Below are 24,619 nucleotides of genomic sequence, written 5' to 3'. Positions count from 1 at the left end.
GAAGCTGGGGCTGGTGAAAAGCCACCTTCTGCATCTGAGAGAGAGAAGAAACTCTGCTGCCATGGTGTGAAACTGCTTTTTCACAAATGTAAGTAATTTCAGTAATTTCATTTCAGTAAGGTCATGCCCTGCTTGATTAATTCCAAGAGTTCACATTCATCTACTGCCACACAGAAAGCTTACAGCAGATGTTCATTGAAGCCATTTCATGATGACTTATAACTCTTCTCTTTTTTCAGTACCCAATATATTGGGATGGTTGTATTCTGAACACAGAAGTAACCAGTGTAACTGCTGAAAAGCAGCCTCCAGTTGTGCCCACAACTGTCTTTGCATCCCAGCTGCCACAGCCAGCAACTAAAAAGTAGCAAATTTTGTCCACCCTTCATAACCACAGACTCTCATGGTGCAAATGTAAGAGTATGTGGTCATACTACATTTTTTTCGTGTAATTTCATATGGTTGAAAGCAGCATGTCCACAAACACAGAAATGACAGACCATCTGAAGAGGTTTGTATACACAGCCCAAAGACGGGACAATGGACAACAGAAAATATTTTACATCTTATGTCCTGCTCGCCTTTCCCTCTCTCACACAAGCATCTGGTTGTCAATCATAAGGGCAAGGAAAGGACCAACAGGAGGTGGAATCGTTATATGTTTTGGTACACTGTAGCTTGTGATGTAATGAGTGAAAGGAATACTTCAGAACAAGAATTTCTGCTGCAGTACAGAGGAGAGCCGAGATGATCTTAAGTGGCAAACCAAGAAAAAAAGAGATTCTGCTTTTGGATTTCTCATAACTTCTGAAACTCTGTGTTTCTGCCTACATGATGTAGATTATTTTCATTGTGGGAAAATTTATTTGCATATTTATTATCCATATTTTTCCATGAAATTCAGGGGAAAATTCTTGGAATATGAATCTGCCCAAATTAAACTAAACCAGTGTTCACTCAGTGAGTACCGAGGTGAAGAAATAATTTAAAAGTCTGTGTCTAGTAATTTCAGCAAGTTAGTAGTGCTCTCAGGAATTCTGTCTTGAAATTGAGTATTGTGAGAAGTGATGTCAGATGGAAAAATAAAACAATCACTTCAGTTTGTGTTCATATAGATAATGTCTTCAAATTTATTTTATTATGATTTTCTATTGTAAAACTAGATTTCTGAAAATCATGCTATTATAATTACAGATCGTTTAATCCCTCACTTGAATTTTCTCTCTCTGTATTCTCCTCTCTTCCATCTCCAGCTCAAGGTTCAATTTCCATTTGCCTTTTACCAGGAGCAGAGCTCGTTTAAAGGGGCTGTCACAGACTTTTGTTGCATATTCAGGCAAATGAAACATTGCTCTACACAAGTTCTTGCAATTGATGGGAGAAATGCACCTTCAAGGGATATGTCTCATCTCAGGAGCAGCCAGCTCTTCTGTTGCCTTCTGTGTTGGTTACCAGCCAGAATGGGAAGGGAGGAAAGGAGCAGCAACATATCTCCCACTGACAGTATCCCTGACTCCCCAGAGCAGCCCACAGGACTGTGCAATGGGTGGACTCAGCCTTTCAGAGCCCTGCTGCAGTCTGACAAGGATATCAACTGCCAGCACAATCTCAAGCCATGCTGAGGTCAGGGCATACTATGTACCTGTTGCCCACTTTTCAAAAGACATCTCAGAGTCAGTCAAGTCATTGAAGCCAGTGGCATCTCCCAGCTATAGATCCTTTACGCACAGAGAAAGGTCTGCTTTGGCTGAATGGCACAGCTACATGTGTGACTCCTTGAAGTCTACCCTTGCGGGAGGAAAAGGCTGTCGCTGTGAGGCACAGCAAGGAATTAAGTTTGGGTTTTTTTTATGTTTGAACAAAAAGCTGGGGTCACAGCCCAGTTGTCTCAGTATCATGTGAGCAGCTCCAGCTGAGGAATCCAGAGTGGCTCTGATGCTGCTGTATGGTGCTGGCATTCCAGTGAGGCTGAATGTTGTGCAAAAAAGAAGCGTCAGTGACAGGGATAACTCTGAAGTGAAAGCACACCTTGACTAGACAGAACCAAGAAAAGAGGAAGCTTAAAGAATAAATTAAAATCCATTTTTTGCTGATGAACTTGCCAGGGTTGACTGAAGGTATCAGTCCCAAACCTTGTGGATTAGTATAATAATTTTGACGCAGTCCTTTCTCTTCCCTGGAGTAAATGGTAGCCTAGCATGCTTCCTTTTTCACGTTGTTTCTTCTCATCCCATCAGGTTGCTTGGTAAGAATGAATTCAGCCTTTGAACCTGTGCATTTTGTAGGGTGAACTAGAGGTCATGGTGTTCTTCTGTGGAAATAAGTCCCAAAAACTTTCCCTGACTGCAGTGAAAGCTCTGTCCCCTGCTCTGTGTTCATTGCTTGAAGTTTTATCACCCACAGGAACATAACTCTTGAGACATGTCATGGATGTCTGTTAACCTGAAGGTCATAAACTCTTTAAATAAATAATCACTCTTTCAAAATCTTTCTGAAATTCACTGTAATTTGAAGCAAGAGAATCAGCCCACTCCATCACACGCTGAGCTTGTTTTTGTCAGCTTGTGCTCCTAATCACTTACCAATTACTTATGCAAATTGGAGGAGCAGATGCTGAAGGTTGCTTTCAAGGCTGCCTCACAGGGGCCCTATGAAGCAAACAGTTGTGGATCTTCATGCATGTTGGTATCTTTTTTTTTTCTTTCTTTTTTTTTTTTTTTAATGGTCATATTAGAACTTTGCAAAAAGCTTCTTCATTTCACCTGGATTGCCAAAAAGCAATGTTTTAGTACTTCTGGCAAGGGTTTTCTTCAGCTGTCAAAAAACAGCAGTTGATGGTTTACAGTGCAGATAATCACAAAGAAAAAGTATTCTTGTTGAAAAAGAAAATCAGAGAAAAATTGGGAGATTATGGCCGCAAAAGGGTTTTTAATTTAAAACTAGGTTTTTCTTTGCTATTGCACAAAGTCTTACCTAACTGTTACTCTGTGTCTTGAATTATTTTAAGGGCTCAGAGTATATCTGCTTCCCTGTGCTTCCATTTTGTGCATGTCTTTTCTGTGTGCAGTTGCATTGTATCTGCTATTTACCATATAAACATAGTGTGAAGTGATGTGGATAACTGTTAAAAGGTAGAGCAAAGGGTTGATTGAAGTACAATCCTTTAAGTGTGTTTCTGAACTTGCATAATTATGTTTAATCAAATCACACAGAATGTACGCACCATTTTGATGTGCTGTGGTGACCAATGACAAGTGAAAATCCCTGCAGGAAAGGGCCTTTGCAGATTCTCTGAGATCCTACAGGGAAATCAATGACATTTTAATCTGAATTAGACATAGTTCCTGTAGAGAGAAATCTAAGCAAACCTGCAGAAAACTGCTGATTCTTTTAGTAAGACATTTTCCCTGCTTTGCTATCTTAGTACTGTGAAGATTTTCTGGTGGAAATTTGCAAACTAGTTGTTTGATATATAAGGTATTTGTATATTTTTAGATGAAAACATGTCAGTTATATCAGGTTAAATACAAGCAATAGAGAGATTAATTTTTTTTATATCTGATCTTTTGAAGATTAAAACCAATCCATGCATAATCCCTCCCTGCTAGCCAGAATGCATTTCTAAAATGTTCCTTTAATTATCTAAACACTAGGACTTGCACATTGTATAGCATCATATGATCGTATCTAAAGTATTATTAATAGATTGTTAGGAAATGCAGAAAAATCCCTCTTTGTAATTTTCTTGTGTGCTTAGTTCTCTCTCTCCTATAGAGATTTGAAATTTTACCTTGCTTGCTCATACAAATAGTAACAGAATGTTTTGCATGTTCAGTTAGAGGATCTCAATGACCCTTCTAACTAAATTCTCACAACTGCAGCTTGTTGGGACTTTCCTGATTTTAAAACACTTTCTTAGCAGTGAGGAACACTATCTTGTGGGAACTGAAGGGCTTTTAGAACAATACAACTAATTCGGACAGACTCTCACGTTTTCCTTTCATTTGCCCAGCTCCTTAGGCGATCTTCTAGGACTTAAGCTTTCAGGTGTCTTTCCTTAGGATTGTCAATAAACCAGGAATCTCAGATGCCCATGAGGCCAAGCTCTGGGCAGCTCTACCATGTGTGTGCAACATATTTTGTATGCTTAGTTCCTGTGGCTGTGGGGCAGTCCTGCCTTGCATTTCTGCAAGTCAGGTATTTCTGACACTCCCTCCTGGAATCTGTGAGAATCTGGGTCTGTTTGTTTGTTTGTTTGTTTTTGTTGAGTTCCTTTTCCATGAATAATCCCTTCTTGTAAGTCAAAAATCCTGAGATGTTTTATGAGGCAGAAATCCTAATTTTCTATCAGATCATCCATGAATTGGGGGCTATAGTTTAGTTATTCCTCATCTCTGGGAGGTACATTTTAAAACGACTTCCAAAAAACTAATAGTTGCTAGTTACCCCTTATCAACTTGTTATTTTGGAGTTCGTGTTGGCTTTAAGATTTTTTCACTGCAGTTCATTGCACGAGGCAGATGTTCTTGATGATTCATACATGCTCTCTGAGTGCAATATAAAGATCTGGGGAGATAATGCAGCCTTGAAAAGAGCATGTTTCAATACACTTGTTTTTTTCTTGCATGGCTGTGAAAGAAAGGCACACTGGAAGAGATATATTATAAAACAGAAGTAGTGGAGAGTCTGCTGCAAGTCACTGTCCAGAATGGTCAACAACATGTGGTAGAAATCATTATTGTCTTTTGTATTGGTGCAGTTCAAGCTGACCTTTGGCATTAAGCCAACACACTAGTTTGTTTTTTCTAGAAGATAATCAACTTCTAGTTTAAGGACACTTCAGCGTGAGTAAAGGCATGTCAATGCAGTTATCTTCCTACTTCCAAAAGACAGAACTGTTCCTGACTATTTATATTTTTTTCAGTTTTCACAATTACGCTGGTTATAACACAAAACAGATGATCTCAGAAATTAAACAGGTTGGTGTTTTGAGATTGCTACATTGGGAGATCAAAAAGAATTGATGACCAAGATCAGTTCTTCAGATCATAACACTGGAGTCATTGGAAGTCTTTCTTTCTTTCTACCAATGACATGCTACCCATCCTTGACTTTATTTACCACACACATCATGAGCCACATATTCAAAACTGCAAAACCAAGCTACTTATAAATATATATGCACATAAAGTCACTTTGTTATAAATCTAATTCTTGCTCAATTAGATGGAATTTGAAAGGTTAATTAATACTTTGTATACACAAATAGTTTGCACATGCAGTAATTGATATATAGTGATCTGTATGCACAGTCTTTTTTTTTAAAAAAAAAAAAACTGACCTTGCATAGGTGACTGTAAAAGTGCACACTTTTGTTTATAATACTATTTATTAGCTTATTTAAAAGTTGGGGAATAAGCTTCCTCAAAAGGAACTAATAAAGGGATAGTATTATTTAAAAAAGACATAGAAAGTGCTGTTCTCTCAGCCGTAACAATCTGTTATGGAAACTGGCTCTTAATATATTATGTTATTGCAATTGGGAGTCGTTCTTTATTGTCCATGATGCTCAAGAGCAGCTTGCATATGTTTTGGAGATGCTTTAGCTATGGAACTGAAAAAGTCAGGAAATCTCAGTGCCAGTTGATCCTAACTCCTTTTGGAAAGCTTGTGCAAAACAGTCTGTGTCTGCACCGAACCATGTTCTCTAGACTGTGGCTGGAAGGTTGGTGTAGGTCAGTGATTGAGCCTCCAGCCTTCAACAGGAAAAGTATCTCTAATGCCAGTTCTAGTGAAAAAAAGCCATGATTATTTTTTGACTAGGTCTTCTGGGCTCTGTAGAAAAGCCTGAGATAAAGGACAAATACTTTCTGCTCCTCTCCCATTTTGCCAAGTTTCACTCTAGTCAGAAAGATCATTTGCAGTGAAAAGATTCTATGATAATACTTTGCATTTTTAAATCAATCAATTAAAGAGTCAGTTGAACCCTTCCCATGTGTTTGTATCCCACCAGTCTCTATAACAGCTCCAGTTCACAGATAGTCTGGGAAAAGCAATTAAATGACTTGGTGAATGATATGGGAGGTGGGCAAGTCTTACCTACCAGGCAGACTGAGAAGGTCTGAATTTTGGATCCAGCACTGAACTGTTGTGTCATCTCGGTCATGTCACTTAACTGACAATTTTCTAAGTTGTGATGTGGGAATCCAGTATTCATCTACTTGAAAGTGCTAGGGTCTTTTGTGTAAGATCATAAACAGAGTGACGCTCTAATTTAATCTCTTCAGTTCACTTCTGTTGCTGTGGTTTCAGAGAGTCATAGCTTGCACTTGGCTGGACTCCAGTTGTCCACCAAGATGCTCTATCATTCCCCCTCCTCAGCTGAACAGGGCAGAGAAAACATAATGAAAGGCCCATGGGTTAGGATAAGGACAGGGAGATCACTCAGCAATTACCATTACAAGCAAAACAGACTTGACTTGGGGAAATGAATTTAATTTATCACAAATCTGAAGTCAGAGTAGGCTAATGAGAACAAATCTTAAAACACCTTCCCCCCACAACCCACCCCTCTTTACAGGCTTAACTTGAATCCCAGATTCTCTACCTCCCCCCTCAGCAGCACAGGGGGATGAGGAATGAGGGTTACCATCAGTTCATCAAACATTGTCTTTGCTGTTTCATTCTCACACTCTTCCCCTGTTCCAGTGTGGGGTCCCTCCCATGGGAGACAGTCCTCCATGAACTTCCCCAGTATGGGTCCTTCCCATGGGCTGCAGTCTCCACAAACTGCTCCTGCATAGATCCCCCATGGGGTCACAAGTCCTGCCAGAAACCTGCTCTGCTGCAGGCTCTCCACATGGTCATAGCCTCCTTTGGGCCTCACCTGCTCCAGTGTGGAGTCCTCTGTGGGCTGCAGGTGGAGATCTGTTCCACTGTGGACCTCCATGGGCTGCAGGGCACAGGCTGCAGGAGCATCTCTGTTGTTGTTCCTGGAGCACCCCCTGCCCCTCCTTCTTCACTGATCTTGGTGTCTGCAGAGCTGTTGCTCTCACATGCTCTCACTCCTTGATTCTGGCTGCTGCTTCCTAAATGCTTTTTCACAGAGGCACTACCACCATAGCTGATGGGCTCAGCCTTGGCCTGCTGTGGGTCTGTCTTGGGGCTGGTTGTCACTGGCTCTATCAGACGTGTGGGAAGCTTCTGGCATCTCCTCACAGAAGTCACCTCTTTAGGCACACTGCTACCAAAACCTTGCCCTGCAAACCCAATACACAGAAAGTCTGCAAATTACAACTTTACAGCCCCACCTTCTCCCTTCCTCCTTTCACCTCCCCCTTCCTCCTTTCTCTCTTCCTCTCCATATCCTTCTCTCTCTTCTTTTTCCGTTTCTCTGTATGGAGGACAGTTTAGAGTATTTTGCATGATTTACTAATTTCTAGTGCAGTCAAGGTAATAGCAGCAACAAAATTCAAGGAAATTCAGGGAAATTCTTTCATTGAGTCTTCTACCCATTTGTAAACAATGTTTTATTTTTTCCTTGAATGTGGAAGAATTAGTGATCTGTTATCTACTGATAATTTTCTATTATCTGTATCAGATCACATGGAATAATTTCAGTTTCATAGACTTCAGACCGAGTATTTCCAAAAATAGCTAGCCCAACTTTCTGAAAATGAGCTAAGAATGCCAGTCTTTTTGGAGAAAATAAAGCAAACTTAAAGATTCTAGGACATTGAGGTACAAGCGGGAACTAGTAGCATGTGGTGAAATTACTCTGATTTGGGTTTTGTTTCTTTTTTTCTTTATCAACCCTTGGTCCCTTTTCTTTTTCCCCTTTCCCCCCTCTAGCTATATCTAACTACAGACTTTGGAAATGTTACTTGGTTAATAATTTTGGTCATCCGAAAGATGTCCATGATGCTGGAATAACAATAGGAAGACCTGGTCAGAATTTTCCTTTAAATAGAAATAAAAATTAAACTTTGATTCTCCACTAAGCCTGACATAATAAATGTATATGAGAAATATTACCAGTGGGGTTCCCCAGGGCTCAGTTTTAGGGCCAGTGCTCTTTAATGCTTTTATAAATTGTAAACACAGGGATCAAAAGTACATTAAGTATGTTTGCCAATGATACTAAACTATGAGGAGCTGTGGACCTTTTGAAGGTAAAGAGGACTTATAGAAAGATCTAGATAGGCTAGCAAGCTGGGCAGTCACCAGCCGTATGAAATTTAACAAAAGCAACTGCCAGATTCTCCACCTGGAATGGGGTAATCCTCGTTAAACGTACAATTTGGGGAGCAAGAAGCTGGAGAACAGTCCCATGGACAGAGACCTGGGGGTTTTCGTTGACGGCAGGTTAAATATGAGTCAGCACTGTGACCTGGCAACCAAAAGAGCCAGCTGTGTCCTGGGGTGCATCAAGCACGGCAACGCTAGCTAGTCGAAGGAGGTGATTGTCGCACTCTACACTGCACTGGTGTGACCCCACCTTGAGTACTGTGTATGGCTTTGGGTGCCTCAGTATGAGAAGGACATCAGACTGGTCTCAAGGGCAAGACTTATGAGGAAAGGTTGAGGTCACTTGCTCTGTTTACCTTGGAGAAGAGAAGGCTGAGAGATAACTTTCTAGCAGTCTGCAAATTCTTAAAGGGAGACAGCAGAGTGGGAGGTGCTGATCTCCTCTCTCTGATGACCAGCAACAGGACACAAGGAAATGGACTGAAGCTGTGTCAGGGGAAGTTCAGAATGGACATTAGGAAATCTTTTTTCACTAAGAGGGTGATCATTCACTGGAAAGGGCTTCCCAGGGAAGTGGTCATGATACCAAGCCTGTTAGAGTTCAAGAAGCATCTGGATGATGCTGTCAGTCATGTAGAATCATAGAAATGTCTACATTGGGAAAGACCTTTGAGATCATCAGGTCCATCTCTTAACCCAGGACTGCCAAGTCTACCACTAAACCGTGTCTCTAAGCACCACATCTACATGTTCTTTAAAGACCTCCAGGGATGGTGATTCCATCACTCCCTTGGGCAGCCTGTCCTAATGCTTAACAACCCTTTCAGTGAAGAAATTTTTCTTAATATACAATCTAAACCTCCCCTAGCACAATTTCCTCTTGTCCTGTTGCTTGTTATTTGAGAGAAGAGACCGACCTCCACCTGCCTACAGCCTCCTTTCTGGTAGTTGTAGAGAGCAGTAAGGTTCCACCTGAGTCTCCTCCTCTCCACACTAAACAACCCCAGTTCCCTCAGACGCTCCTCATAATAAGACTTGTTCTTCAGACCCTCCACCAGCTTCACGGCCCTTCTCTGGACATGATCCAGCACTTCAATGTCTTTCTGCAGTGAAGGGCCCCAAACTGAACAGTGTTCGAGGTGCAGCCTCACCAGTGTCCAGTGCAGGGGGACAGTCCCTTCCCTTGCCCTGCTGGCCACACTGCTTCTGACACAAGCCAGGGTGCTGCTGGCCTCCTTGGCCACCTGGGCACCTGCTGGCTCATGCCCAGCCGGCTGCCGACCAGCACCCCCAGGCCCTTTCCCACCAGGCCCTTTCCAGCCGCTCTGCCCCAGCCTGTAGCGCTGTGTGGGGCTGCTGTGACCCAAGGGCAGGACCCGGCACTGAGCCCTGTTGAACCTCATACAGTTGGCCTCAGCTCATCGGTCCAGCCTGTCCAGATCCCTCTGAGCAGCCTTCCTACCTTCAGGCAGATCAACATTCCCCTACATCTTGGTATGTCTGCAAACTTATTGAGGGTGCACTTGAGCCCTAATGGCTTAGTTTCAGGTAGTCCTACAAGGAGAAGAAAGTTGGGCTTGATAATCCTTATGAGTCCATTCTAACTTGAGATATTCTATGATTCTGTGATTCTATATTTTTCTCATGTTTTGACCGAGATGTAGTTTTTCTCCAAGCTTTCCAAAGAAGCTGTACCGGAATTGTCTTCATAGCAAGTTTCAGAGGTATGCTAATTTTAAGTGCAGTTCTGGGCAACCATAATATTTTCACTTGGCACAATATCTTTTTTTCTTTTTTCTTTTTTTTTCTTTAATCATCTTCAAGTGTACAGAAAAGATTTTGCTCAAAACAGTTGCAAAACTTTTCCTAAATTACTGGCCAAAAATCAAGAGGTTTTACAAGAGAAAAGGTCTGGAGAACAATGGCTATGTTGCAGACACCAGGGTGCTAGAAATGATGAGAAGTGTAAGTATGATGGTGGGTTTAACAACATATTCCGTTTTACATCTAAATTATATCACTCATGAAAAAATTGAATGAAATTATAAAGTTGTCCATTAACTCTCCTGGCATCTTCTCACATAGTTATGCATTATTACAGAAAATAATTGTTTTTCTTTCCTAGCCCTGGTTTCAAGTCCTGAGTTGCAGAATAATCAGAATTTTCTTAGACCTGCAGACAAAATTAAAAACATCCACTATGCAACTGGAAGCTTTCTGATGGGCAGTCTTATACAGGTGCAACATGAATAGTACAAAACAGGAAGAGGATTACTGATGTAATTACCAATGTAATTAGCCTTTGCCTTGCTGTAAACACCTGATCCTACCCATTTTGAAAGGAAAAAAATAGTTAAAAACATTTTCAGTAAAATTTATGCTAGGTATAACACAATCATGATAATCTCAAATGAACTGTGCCTAAAACCTTTGTTGTAACATGCAGCTCACTTTTTCTGGCAGCTTAACTTTTTCATTTCATGTTATGTTTCATTAACAGGTAAGGTTTATCCCAAGATTTATCTGAGCAAAGTATTCAGCAATTCCTTTTAACAATGTCACTGACATGAAGAAAAACTTAAGAAAAAATCTTCCATAGGAAAGACCCTGCTCTTCAAAGAGCTTTTATCTATGTCACTCGTGCATATGTTGGCATTATTAATGATGCGCATGATCTGATTATGACTTTAGTGGATCTTTCTGGACATGGACGCTCCTTTTAGGAGATTCAACAATACTCATTCTTTCGACTCAATAACAAGATTTCTTTACTTTGTCTTAACTCCCTGTTCCTAAAGCTGTTTTGAAGAAGGTGTTACTTTTTTTTCACTACATTGACTGTAAAAGGCTGTGTGCAAAAGAACCTGAAGAAAAAGAGGTTCATATACTGTCCATGTATACAATTCTTAGTTTAATATAAAAGGATTCTTATCTAGTTTTCCTGTATGCAGGTATTCACACGTGTCAAATCCATTTCACTCAGATGAGTGAATTAATATAAATTTTCATAGGAGTTTTGTAACTAAATCCAAATGAAGGTGCTGTCACGAAAGGAGTGACACGTTTCACTTGTAAGAGAGAAGCAGCAATATGTTTATTGGTATAAAACAGCAACTTAACAAAGTTTGATAGTAAATGTGACAGTGGCTTAACAAGAGTCAATGGCAAGGTATACTTGATTATTTACTGCACAGAGGACAAGGTCAGACAAAACCGTTTGGGAGATCCTCCCATTGAGTCATGAGGTTCAGAAAGGACCCCTCTGCATTCTAATCTCCTTCTCAGAGAGGACTTTGGGTGCAGCTAGATCCAGACTTAGTCTCAGACTTGGTCACCAGTTTATATCTAGAGGATTATACGTGCACAATCAGTCCTTTATACTACTTGGCTACAATTTCAAAGTTTAGCATGCTTTTAACCACTTACCAAGAATCTGTTTCAGCAAGAAATCTCTCAGCCTTGAGGAATAACCTTGAGAGGTGTCCCTACTCAATGGAAGATCGTGGTGTGCAGCCTTCTGCTGTGCAGGAGAGCTCCGCTGGCTCTGCACTGCCCACTGCTCATGGAGTAAGGCACTTGGTGCATAGTCATATTTGCACACCAACTACAGAAGTTAGTTTCTTTCAAAATTGGCTTTAGTCAGACCTTGACAAGTGCTGTTAGGTGGGCACATTGTTTAATTAGTCCTTAGCTATCGTGTTGTTGTTTGTCTCCCCTGAATCCACTTTGAGTGGGATACAGCCATCATGGTCAGGTGCATCTATTACTACTAGCACTGGCGGTTATCACTTGAGCTTTGCCACAGAAACAAAGGTCAGGGCAGGAGGCAGGGAGGGAACACACCACCACAGGTTCTCTCAATGCTAATGGGAAAGCAGGCTATGGCTCTGTATCTTGTTTTCTTTGATTTCTGCTTTTTGATTGGCAGACACTAGTTTGTGTGCTGAGAACTAACACATAGGAAATTTCCTAAACAGGGCAAACCAAGAAACTGCAAGGTAAAATATCTGGATATTTAGTATTCATTTTATGCAAATCATACTATTTTTATAACATTTCAGAAAATCAGGATTTTAATTTAGAGCAAATTCTTTTGTCTAAAAAATACATACATGTATCTACACATGTATGGAATACAGCAAAATCTGAATATCTGAATGTATTAACTGGCCTCTACTTTTTAGACAAAATTAATCAGCCTTCAATTCTATCAATAAATAGAAATAATACCAAATTACAGGGCAAATTCAGCCTGTTCCTATTACCAGCCAGTAACTTTTTTTGTTCATATTCTAGTTTCTCAAGGCTTAGTGAACCTATCTTAAAGCTTGGAGGAAACAATCCCAGTTCAACACAGGGACAAAACTCATCATTTTAATTACTTTCCCCTCAGTAAAATATCTAGAACAATACTACAGATATTTTATTTTTTTTTAAGTCCTTGATTTTAACAATCTTTCTTTAGGGGAGGAAGAGAGGTTTTAAGAAATGTATCAAAAGACATTGGCAAAATAGACAATGTTTCAACACTCCCTCAGCTCTGGATCTCATCACTTTTCTGTGTGGGCTTTCTAAGGGCAGTAATAAAGGCTCCTTAGTCTGCTGGGGTGGAAAATATGTGCCTATATGCACTTTTTTCTTCTCAGATAGCCTCACTGTTTTTTAAACAGTCAAACTTTTGCCATGTTAGTGTCATTAACTGCTCACTTTTTGTGCCAACACAAAAAACCCTGCCAGGGGCCAGGCTTCCTAACATGCCACTTTCTTTCAGAATGGAAGAGTGTGGATGTAAACAAATACAATGTTCTGTGACTCTTTAGACCACTAAACTCAGAGATAAGTGTTTACATGCTGTATTCAGAGGGGATGTGTCAACAATATAGTATGATTAACCTATTTAGACAAACCAAGAATTAGAATTCATACAGTGTCAGTACCTGGTTTACTGTTGGATTGATAGCACTGCCCAGAAATGCCATCTGTACTGTTTGATGACCACTGTTATAAAAAAACCCTCAATCCCAAAGAACATGCAAGCTAACATGAAACAGAGACCAGAAGTGATTATTGCAAACAGCAGGCACGAAGGAGGAAGTGTGGCAAGAGCAAATTTGAATACTTCTGTGCACTAACAATTCAGTCTGAATTAGTTTATTTTCCTTAACTAACTAACTAAATAGCATCTCTGTCAGACTGCAGTGCACCTGGTAAGATTTGTGTTTAATTCCCAGCAGACCATGCAACTGTGATGCATAGTTATGCAGGGAATGACAGCAGGATATAATATGGTATGGTTTGCCACAGGAACTAGTACCAGGGAAGAGAAAAGGAGACTATTATGTACAGAAGCATAGAGTTGTGGTATCACTGAACATTCAGTCACTCAAGAATTTAGCACTATAGACCTGAAAGAAAAAGAAAAAAAAAAAAAAAAAAAAGGAAAGAAAAGAAAAAAAGAAAAAAATTAAAAGAAGGTTATAGTTGTGAAGGGCATTGAAGGTGGGCATGAGATATTTGCATATGATGCTATGAAAATGAGGAGGTAATAAAGACATTCAGATAGGAATAATATAGAGTGACAAGCAAAGAGGATGCTCTTAGTGATGCATTTTGAAGGGACTGAAAAGTTCCCAACTTGCATAATGACACGTTAGTGACGAGCACTTTGAAGGTCAAAACAGTGGTTTTATCTGTGAACATTCTGATGCCCATGAATTATCCCCAGACCAACAAATTCATCAGGGTTAAAATAAATTTCCTCAAGGTCAGCACATTCTGCAAATAGAATAACATACAGACTTCTTTGGCTAGTATGATCCCAAATTAGCACAACATGCAATCTATAAGAGACTGCATATTTAATGCACTGAAGGGAAAAACAGATTTAGTTTTTACATGATTAAATAGAGTCAAAATAAAACTGCTTTAAAGGAGTAAATGAATGATTCATTACTTTGTGTCTGATATTTGTGAAAAGCCACGGAGATAATGACTTTGGATTTTCCTGCAAGGGCCATCAATGCTTTTGGCATCTATCATGTCCAGAGCTCAGCTTGTTTCAATGAATATATAAGATAGTTGCATTTCTGTCTAGCGCAGCCCTGCAGGAGTGAATCTAAAGTGCTGAACAGCAGCTGCGGAGGGTTGAATGCCCATGAAATAAGTATATCAGGAGAGTTTATTTCAAGTTGTGTGCTGTCTGGTCCCGTGGATCGAATGTCCACCAGCAGCTTGAGCACATTGGATGTGTTCCCAGACCAGCACTTTTGGTTTAGCCCTGCCTGAAAGAAAAGCAGTTCATGTACTTTGCAACTGATTGGTGATGTGAACCAGAACACAGTGAGTGATCCAGAGATTTGAGTCAAATGATCTTTATATATATATATATATATATATATAAACCAAAGTAATGCATACACATCATACAGATTCACAGGTGGATCTGACCCTCACTCCCTGATGGAAGCTTTATTTTCTCTCCTATAGCTCCTACAGATTGCTAAATCTGCAGAGCTTCATAGTCCCACTATCAAACAGCCTCCAGGCTGTAAGCAGAGCTCCTTGTTCCTTTAGAATATGTTATTATAAATGCTAATTTCACCATTCCTGCAAATGCTTGACGAAATGATTAAGTGAACTTTCTAGACACTAGCCAGGAAACACTAATTTTGGAAATTATTCAAACTCCCTGGAGATAAGCAGTAGCATGACAGACAGCATTATGTTACCAGAGCTAGAAACCTGAGTGAAAAAGATTAAGGGGCAAATACCTCTTGTCAAACATAGGGGTGGATAAGTGAAAGGAATAGTGAGAAGATAATTTCAGTTTTAGATAGTTATATAAATGTAATTCCACTCACAGCATTTGCGTGAATAAAATTTAAATCAAATGATATGTGATAAACATTAGTTTCCTCTCATCCAGATGGTCCCTAATACTGGGTAGTAAGGAGGAAACACACTGTAAAAGACAAGACTAGAGGAAGTATAACCCCTAAAAAGGATTGGCAGGTAAAGATGACATGCTTCCTTTAACTGTATTGCTAATTCATGAAGTAAAGGAGAATCACACATCTAAAAAGGCTCCATTCTTCATTCCACGGCAGGGCAAAGCTGTAAAAGCATCCCTTTCTTTCCATATTTCAGGCTCTCAATCACTTCTTTTTGTGTTCAGTCTCAAAGTCCTACTTAAGGCTACAAGTGCTGTTCAAACAGAAGTCCAAAAGACATTATTTATTTGAGCAGGTGTTGGGAGAACTGAATTGAAAATCAGAGTGGGAGAATTCATTGAACAGTGTGTAATTTGCTGCAGTGTGGGTCAGTGGGAATCTAGAACTATCAGACAGTGTGGTAACTTTTGTGCTTTTTATATTGTTCTTCTGCTGCTCTTAAAATTCAAAACCTTCCAATACCAATCATGGATTTTCTTTTGACCAACTTAAAATTTGTGCAAATTCTAGTTCTGACACTGTTATTTATCCTTTATATTTATTATATAAGCTTTCCTTAAAATAATAACTTAGTTTATTTAATGAAATCATGACAGCAAACTTGTTTTTTTCCCCTGCCAGCCCTTAGTTTTCCCTTGGCACAGTATCATATAATTTTTTCACTGCATAGTCTGTGTTCAACACTGAAAACTAAAATAAAAACAGAATTCACAGGGAAAAAAAAAAAAAAAGAGAGAGTAGATTATACTTCAGACTTCTACTTGCACTCTTTTTCTGCTCTCTCCACCTTCCATTTCATCTTCTCCTCACTATTCAGCCATTCTGGCTCTGTTTTCTTTTCAACCCTGTTAATAATCCTGTTAGTCTCTCTCTCTTTTACATAGTGCTGCTTTTTATCTCCTCGGTATTGCTTGATACCAACATTGTAATAAAGCTCATCTAGGCTCATGAATTAAAGCATTAGTACATCTGACTGATGTTTACTCTCAAATAAAGTTATTTTTCCCTCTTGCCCTTGCTGCCATACCCTCTGCTTTTCCTCTTAAATGAGTCTTAGCTTGGTATGGTTCTGCTCTTTCTTTGCAAATGCAAATTGGTGGTTTAAGGACATTCGCAGCTTCAGAGCTTTAAAAAAGTTTTAATTTAGCTTTTATTAGGTGCTGGGCAGCATAGTGCCAGACTGTGTACACAGTTAAACAACAAGAGCTCTCTCAGGGGAGTATATTGTTGCAAGCTTCAACATCTATATGCAAATTAGACTTTCCGTATTTGCTATCAGTTGCAATAGAAATTTTCCACCCAGGCAAGATTTTTTTTTTTCTTCAGCTATCTAAAATAGTGACAAGCCCTGAAGAAAATAGTGTGTTTTTACTGGCTGCAAAAGTTAGAGCAACTATATTTGGTTTAGGGATTCTTTTTTTTTTTAAAAAAAGAGCAGGGTTATGCTACAGTTGCATAATATTTCTGGAAAAATTAGGAGCAACACTGAAGTCCTGTATCAGCATTAAAAGGAAGTGATATCAATAGTCTTTCGTTATTTGACATAGGGAGAAGGAATCCTGAGAACAAAGAATATTTTCATAAAACTTCTTAGGTGTGGGACTCTAAAATGTAGCAGGTACCCTTTGTTGTAAAGGCTGTTATAAACAGTCTTTCTGTTCATGTTGTGGATTCCTGGAGCTGAATCCCATGGAAGAACACCCAAGCAAAACAACACTTACTTAACTGGTGGCCTTTGGAGACTGAGCAGGTAAGCTGTGTTGTGGGGCTTTCAGGGTAAAGCATAGTCCTTTGAAAGATGTGCCCTCGTCAGTTGCCCCAGAAAAGGTAAGTATAGTTTCTAGGAGGATAAACATGCTTTGATTTCCATGTTACAGCTAAATTGTTGAAAGTGACATCTGAGACCCCTGTGAAAGCTACCCACATTACTCACAGTGTATGTGGGCAATGCAATATGTAATAGGGATTGGTCTGGCACATACTGATTTTAGAACTAGCTGTTAGAACTGCTTTCATATTTTTCATTTTGCACTTCCTTCTTGGACAATGTTTCTCAATTTGTTTGGTTTGGGTTTTGTTTTTCACCTCTATCTAATTTATGCAGCAGAATAGTCACATCTGGCCATAAAATGCAATCACCTCTTTCACATGAGGCAATGATGCACAAAAATAATTTAAATAATAAATAGATACCAATTATGAACAATGAGGCACCAACAGTTTGAGAAGAAAGTGGTTCCAGTGCTTGAATTCACAAAGAAACAGTGCCTTTAAATACCTGATACCCAATGACTGCATCGATGTTCATTTTTTGTTTTGTGCAACTTCTTAGCATTTTCCCTTAAAGTGGAAAAGGGCCAAATCCTGTCTTACCCATTTGCTGCTTTCCTTCATGCTGCCCCTACAGCTACCACATTTCCAATGGTATGTTTCACAGCTTTCTGTGAGCAGGGCAGTGTCTTGCTATTGACTCTGAGGGGAGACCAGAAAAGCAGGCAAACATGAAGCGCCGGATTTTGAAGGACTTGAAAGGTAAGAAGGTTATTTGCAGGCTGGGCCAAGAAGTGGATGAAAACACGTGCACCTCACTGACCAAGGGCAGTGCACTCGGATTCTCAGATGTGGGAGGCTGGTGGCTTAGTATCACAACCATATTCATCTACGGGAAGCCGCTGAGCTGGCTACCTAGGGTGCCAGCTCACTTTCAGGACATTTGATTTACCTTTGGCTATGTAATGATCCTCCAGGACATACAGCAGACACAATGGCAGGAAGGTGTGCTCCTGAGCCCGTGCTGTGGGATGAAGCCAGTCAGTGCGCACATAAGATGCATTTGGGTTAGAGTGTGGGCTCAGACATGCATTCAAAATGAAATACAGACCTTTAGCGTGTTGTGTTTGGCTCTCAAAAGGTAACATCCTACTTTGACAGATAAATGTTTTGCTTGCAATGTGTCTGTGACCTTGTCTGAATAAGAGGTAACTGTGAACTGCTTTGGCTCTGGGTCTGTATCCAAAACTTTCCAGTGTTTGAGGGTAGTAGGGTGCATGAACTTAGGTTCATCCACTCTAGTGAAAAAAAAAATAATAATAATAAAAAAATCTAGTCGTATGCTTAGCTCCAGATAAGAAGTCTGAAGCTGCATTTTGTGGCTATTTCCCTAGAAAGCTTTTGTTTGTTCTGTATGTTGTCTGACTGCCATTGAGCCTCATTTCTAACCAGACCTTTCCTCTCAGAGATGTGCATCCTTGGCTGATGGTCATCTCCTGATGCCATCAGGATGTAGCGGATTATGTGAAATAGTGCATTTAAAGACAGTTTTTGGTATCTTCCTGAATCCCCAACTTGCCTGCTGAGGTTTTCACACTGCTCCTCTCTGTATGTGACATCCACTTAGGAACTTCCATATACTCTAGACCACTTGTTCCTTGAAAGAAATGACTATTGAGGGATCCATTTCCCAAAGCATTTGTGGCCACATTATTGTGCATGAGACTTAAAAAAACTCCTGTGATTGTTAATTGAATTTATTTAGTTAAGGTATAGTGCTACTGAATTGTGTGCAAATCATGTCTCTCTGTGCAAGCATGCACTCTAATTCTGCTGTTTGCTTTTGCTGGCTAAATGGCAAGCCCATTTGAAGTTGCCATGCTGTGATGATTTAGTAGAAGTATGTGCAATCTATACATTACAGTTTGTTTTTATGAAATACACATAACGCACTGTATTGCATCTTGAGAGAGGCATGTAGCATTCACAGTTATGACTGGATGGATTGTTAGCTAAGGATCTTTAAAGTATGGAATATTTTCATCTGCATGAAGAGAAAAAGGAGTAACTGTGGTTTAGATACAGGGGAAGGAACTGGTCTGAAGATGCAGCCTTCTCCCAAGTGTCAGGTCAAGGTGAACACTCCAGGGAGTTCACAAAGACAAAAGGTAGTTGGTGAACAAGGAACAAGGTCTGCTTTTATGACAGGGACATCTTTTTCAACTGTTGAAACAATATATGAAGAAGAAAATCCCCACATCACAAATCTGTGTAATAATCTCGTACCTGACAGACACAAATGATAAAAGGCTGCAGTGAACTGGAAGCAAAGGAAGATATGAGGACCTACCAACACTTTTTAGATCTGTGTGTTTTGTGTCAAAATCTGTGTGTTGCATGCTTCAGCTGTCAGGGGTCTAAGAGAGTGTGTACAAAGAAGGAGGGCTGTAGAAGTGCCTAAGCACTTACGTAGTCTGCCCGGGACTCTAACAGCAGGTTGAAATTGTGTTATGGAGCACCCAAGCCTAGGAAATGTACTCAGGAAGTCAAGGACACAGAACATCCTTGCAGAAAAAATATTTTTCTTTTGCTCACAGGTACAGAATGTACCTAAGTATGGGAGCAATGAAAGTCTACCTCAGTGACCATAACCAGAGTCGCAAAGAGTTCTATCATGTTGTGTTTGAACAAGACTGAAAACCACGATGCTGTGATCTCAGCTAGGCATTTGCAAAATAAAAATGATGGATAGTGTAAGAGTCTCCTGAGGCAGCTGGAGACTGTCAGGAAGTCAAGGATTGCACAACTTCTACTATATTTGCTCCTAGAAAAGCGTCTGGAAAATGGGCGCCCAAACAATAGGGTAGATAGAATGAGTGAATGTAATACTTCATTTGGAGAATGCTTTTGCTATTATGCAGTTTAAATTTAGATGCAAACTCTAAACTTAAGTCCTAATGGCAGAAACAAAAAGAAGCACCTCTTCAGCAGAGCTGGGAGATACTTTTATCCTTGTCTTCGGAGAAGACAGGATGGCTATATTTTTCACTGCTTTTCCCACTATCATTTTTCCTTAGGTCTGTGTGAGACTATTTGGTTTTTGCTATAATTCCATGTTCTTGCAATACCAAGCAACAGGCACTGGCACAGCTGGACACTCTCTCACCTCTGTCACAATTAGGCTGATTCTAGCAACAACAAACAAGAGAAGCATTCAATGCATATGTTCAAGGCAGAATTATTTTTCTTTCCCTTGATCCCCACAGTTAGGTAACTTTATTGGGGGGTGGGGGTGGGGGTGGGGGGTGGGCTGGAGGGGGTGCAGTAATCTGGCAGCAAAGCAAATGCATGCTGTCTTCTACCAAGGTAGGTTGCTGGCTTGAGTACGCACAAGTTAACACTGGGAGGGACACAGGAGTCTTTCTGTAGTGTTTTTCTCCTTTAAGACAGTTGGGTCTGATTCATATGTTCTGCTATGTTTCTGGAGATGTCAATCCAACAGCATGGGGGTGGGGAAGGGGCACCCCAGGAAATCAAAGCAAACTCAATTATCTATCTGCTGACAATGACAAAACCATTTCATTCCTCAGCTCTTCACAGAATGTGAGAGGGGGGGAAATTAAAAGCGTGAACATTTTTAATGAGTGCAATTATTGAATCATCAGTCACAGAGTCCATCTGCTTCAGAGTGTTCCAGTGACTAGAGAAAGACTAAAATACCGCATTGCCTTTTTGCATTCATATAATCATATAAATGTTCTTTAAGGAAAAGCTAATGGTATTCATATATCATGCTCATCAGTTTCAGTAACCTGCAGCTCCTCCTTCACTTACTTCACTTTATTAATCACTGATTTTGAATTTTGACACCAAGATGGTGGAAATATCTTGGGCAAATGCATGGGGTAACAGCTAACCCCATGACATTAAATGCAGAATCATGTAATATTCAATTGGAGAGATAAACTAATGTAAAATTTAACTGAAAGTTCCCATTTAATCTAGAGTATAGTGAGAAAAATAAACTTCACACTACGGTAAAATTTAAAAAGTGGGGTGGGGTTGGATTTAAAATTCCTTTTCCCCAGTGCTATCAATCTGCTTGGTACACAGATCTGAGTGTGAAAGCATGTCAAGAAAGAGCCAAAACTCAATCAATAGCTTTTGAAAACTTTTGAAAATAGTCAGAACAGATAAAAGAGGAAAGGTTCAGATAAATGCCTGAACCTGAGGAACTGCAACAGAACTATAAATCTGTTTTGGCTCTGGTGTCCTAAAAGTCTTTCCCAGAATGGCAGGGAAGGCAGAGATTTGGATCTGAAACTACTAAAAGGCTTTGCTATGTGCTAACTTGTTATTCCGTTGAGATTTGTGCTACAAGCGTGTGGCAGAATAAAAAGGATTGTTTTGTTCAAGGAATGTTTTCTGGAATTGCAAATAAATGCCACATTCTGTAGTGATGTCCTTTGTTTAGCACTTTTCAGCTTTCATCTGCAATATCCAGCTGAGAAGTGCCCAGATACAGTAATGTGCACAACTAGGAGACATATTATTTGAGAAATCTCTGACTTTGCTACAGGCATCAGCATCAGAAGATTCTAAGGTCTGAACTCTCAAAAAAATGACTTCATATTGGGGGTTGCAAACAATATACAGCAGGGTTTTTTTGTGGCTAGCACAAAAAACAAAAGAACACTTCTTATTCTCTTCTTGAATCTGGAAATTCTATTTTCTCTAACTCAGCATAGTCTGAACAGAAAGTTTTGCCTTAGAGTATGAAATTTCCGGTAATTGATGCCAATTAATGGCCCCAATGAATTAGACAATTTTGAATTATGCATTGAGACTAGTATAACTTTAATCCAGGTATTTGAGTTAAATCCTGGAGGATTGCATGGGTGGTGAAGAAACCTCATTATATGTTGTCAGGGATGATAAGGTGAGCTATTGTTTTTATTGTTACATTATCATATTCACTTTATGAAATAATTATTTATTACATTTTCAGATTAAAAATTTTATCTAAGCAACCAAGATCAAAGAAACAAAAAGTTGGCTATAATGTTATCATGGCATCCAGGCTGTGCCTAATCAATATGCTACTTACTTTTTCCTTTTCTCCCAGTTAATGTCTAGCAAGAGCTACAGCAACAATTTTTGCTATCGGGTAAAGAAGCATTAAATAAATAATTAAGGCCCGAATTGCCAATTTGTTTTCTTTTCAGGAATGAATTAGATACTGGATTAGTTTTCTTTTGAGTTTTAAATGTGGGGACCCACTGAACCACATCTCTGTGAAAAAGTATGGGTCCATGTTCAGAGATCCATGCTTTAGTAATTTAAAAGTAATCAGTAATCTCCTGCATCTTTGAGAAAATAATCAGTGACATGTAGGAGATTATTGTTAGAATCCCTTGACTACTGCTAGATTGATTTTTTTTTTTCTTTCATCCTCCCGCACCAATTTTGACAGCTCTGCTTAATGACTGACAGTAAATGGGGTTTGTGCCATGTCAGGTGTTCTGGAAAGGGCTCTGGCAAGGAAGATTTGGCTTATCACATTGCAACCTAAGGTCCTGATCCAGCAGACATTCAAAGCAGTAAATAATGTTGCATCACGGATTTACTCCTTTCATTTCAGTGAGAGCTCTTAATCATAAATATGTTTAGTTTCTCATCTGCAGGCCTTGCTCCCTTCGTTTCCTGGAAACCTCCTAGGCAGCCATCTCAGTAAGCAAGGGGAGACATCATTTAATGCCTCTGTGTATTACTAAATCCATCCTTGGAACAATAATTACTATTTGACATTTGTGTCCTACCCACAGATTAATTAAGTGCCCCACAAAACAAATACATAGATTTTGCCTTCAGTAAGCTTGAAGTCTAGAACCTACACACAGCAAAAGAAATAAAGGAAAGAATAGACAATATATGGGACACAGTCAAAAACAAAATGGCAAAGCTTGACTTAGCTGTTACATTTTTTGTAGTCTTCAGGACAGACTACAGGATGAGACTTTTTGGGATTAATTTGACTGAGACTAATGCAGGGTCTGGGTAAATTAGTTTGGCGACACAGATCAAGGAATTAAAAGGAGAGGGAAAAGGCAATGGGAGAACATTATAAATGGATGATTTGGATGTTTGTGTGATCAGAAAGGGAGAGAGGAAAAAAAGGTAGAAGTATTAAGCATCAAAGCACCTAGTAGTGTGGGCAAAACTTTGAACTTAAATTCTGAAGAAATCATCTCTAAATGGCAACAGAGAACAACTTTGTGATAAATAAAACAGTCTGGTTTTAACTGATGTGCCTGAATCTGCTGGAAGGAGCAAAATATGTGAGAAGAACATGGTGAAAGGGAGGTTGCGGATGTCAGGGCAAACCAAGAAAACAATTCCCACAGACAGGCACCTTCCCACCCAGAAACAGGGACAACTGCAGCAGGACACCTTTGCTGTAACTTAGAATGAGAAGAAAGGACAGTCTCAGGCTGCAAGGCTGCATAACAAAAACAGAAATTATTGACACCAAAATAGAGAAGGGCATGTTCAGAGGAAAACATGAGAAGCTGAGTTCAAACCACTCTGATTTTGAGAATTTGTATTTATTTAATTTAAATATGTTCATTGAGACAAGAAGAACTGGGGTGCTGCATCGTGTTCAGGGAATGAGAGAGAGGGCTGAGAGTCACTGGTTTAAAAACCAGGACCGATGAAAACTGCCAAGAAGCTGAAGTGAGACCTAGTTTTGATAGAATAGAAAGAGGCTAATTCCTACTACATATATACTACTATATATAACAGCGTTATAAGCAGGAGTTCAGATACTGTATCAAAATACATTTGAAATCATGGTTGAATTTTGCTCTTAGATTTTAAGATACTTGGACTAAAAGTTGTACAAGTACATGGAGCAACACTAAAGGAGTACAAATCAAAAGCAAAGTGAAACCACTGTTTCTCGTAGACTTACAGAATCACAGAATCATTTAGGTCAGAAAAGACTTTTAAGATCATGAAATCCAACCATTAACCCAGGACTGCCAAGTCCACCAATACCCTAAGCACTGCATCTACATGTCTTTTAAACACTTCTAGGGATGATGATTCAACCACCTCCCTGGGCAGCCTGTTCCAGTGCTTGACAACCCTTTCAGTGAAGAAATTTTCCCCTCATATACAATCTAACCCTCCCCTGGTGCAACTTCAGGCAGTTTCCTCTTGTCCTGTTGCTTGTCATTTGGGAGAAGAGACCTACTCCCACGTGCCTCCAACCTCCTTTCAGGTAGCTGTAGAGAGCAGTAAGGTTCCACCTGAGTCTTCTCTTCTCCAGGCTAAACAACCCCAGTCCCCTCAGCTGCTCCTCAGAAGACTTGTGCTCCAGACCCTTCACCAGCTTTGCTGCCCTTCTCTGGACAAGCTCCAGCACCGCAATGTCCCTCCTGCAGTGAAGGGCCCAAATCTGAACAACAGTATTCGAAGTGCAACCTCACCAGTGCTGAGTACAGGGGGACAATACCTTCCCTTGTCCCACTGCCCACATTGTTTCTGATATAAGCCAGGGTGCTGTTGGCCTTCTTGGCCACCTGGGCACACTAATGGCTCATGTTCAGCTGGCTGCCGACCAGCACCCCCAGGGTCCTTCTCCACCA

General features: G+C 39.9%; 1 long non-coding RNA gene across 1 annotated transcript in view; it reads right to left on the bottom strand.

Moving 5' to 3' along the window:
- Positions 1–10,065: 10,065 nt before the first annotated feature.
- Positions 10,066–24,619, bottom strand: part of LOC308056501 — a 106,579-nt gene continuing 92,025 nt past the window's right edge. The window contains exon 2 of the long non-coding RNA XR_013924859.1: positions 10,066–24,058. This is a non-coding gene — a long non-coding RNA (uncharacterized lncRNA). The remainder of the gene's footprint in view (positions 24,059–24,619) is intronic.

The sequence above is a fragment of the Falco punctatus genome, assembly GCF_963210335.1.
Source record: "Falco punctatus genome assembly, chromosome: Z".
In the NCBI taxonomy this organism is placed as follows: domain Eukaryota; kingdom Metazoa; phylum Chordata; class Aves; order Falconiformes; family Falconidae; genus Falco; species Falco punctatus.
Note: the sequence above shows the minus strand (reverse complement) of the source record. Positions and strands in the feature narration are given on the sequence as shown.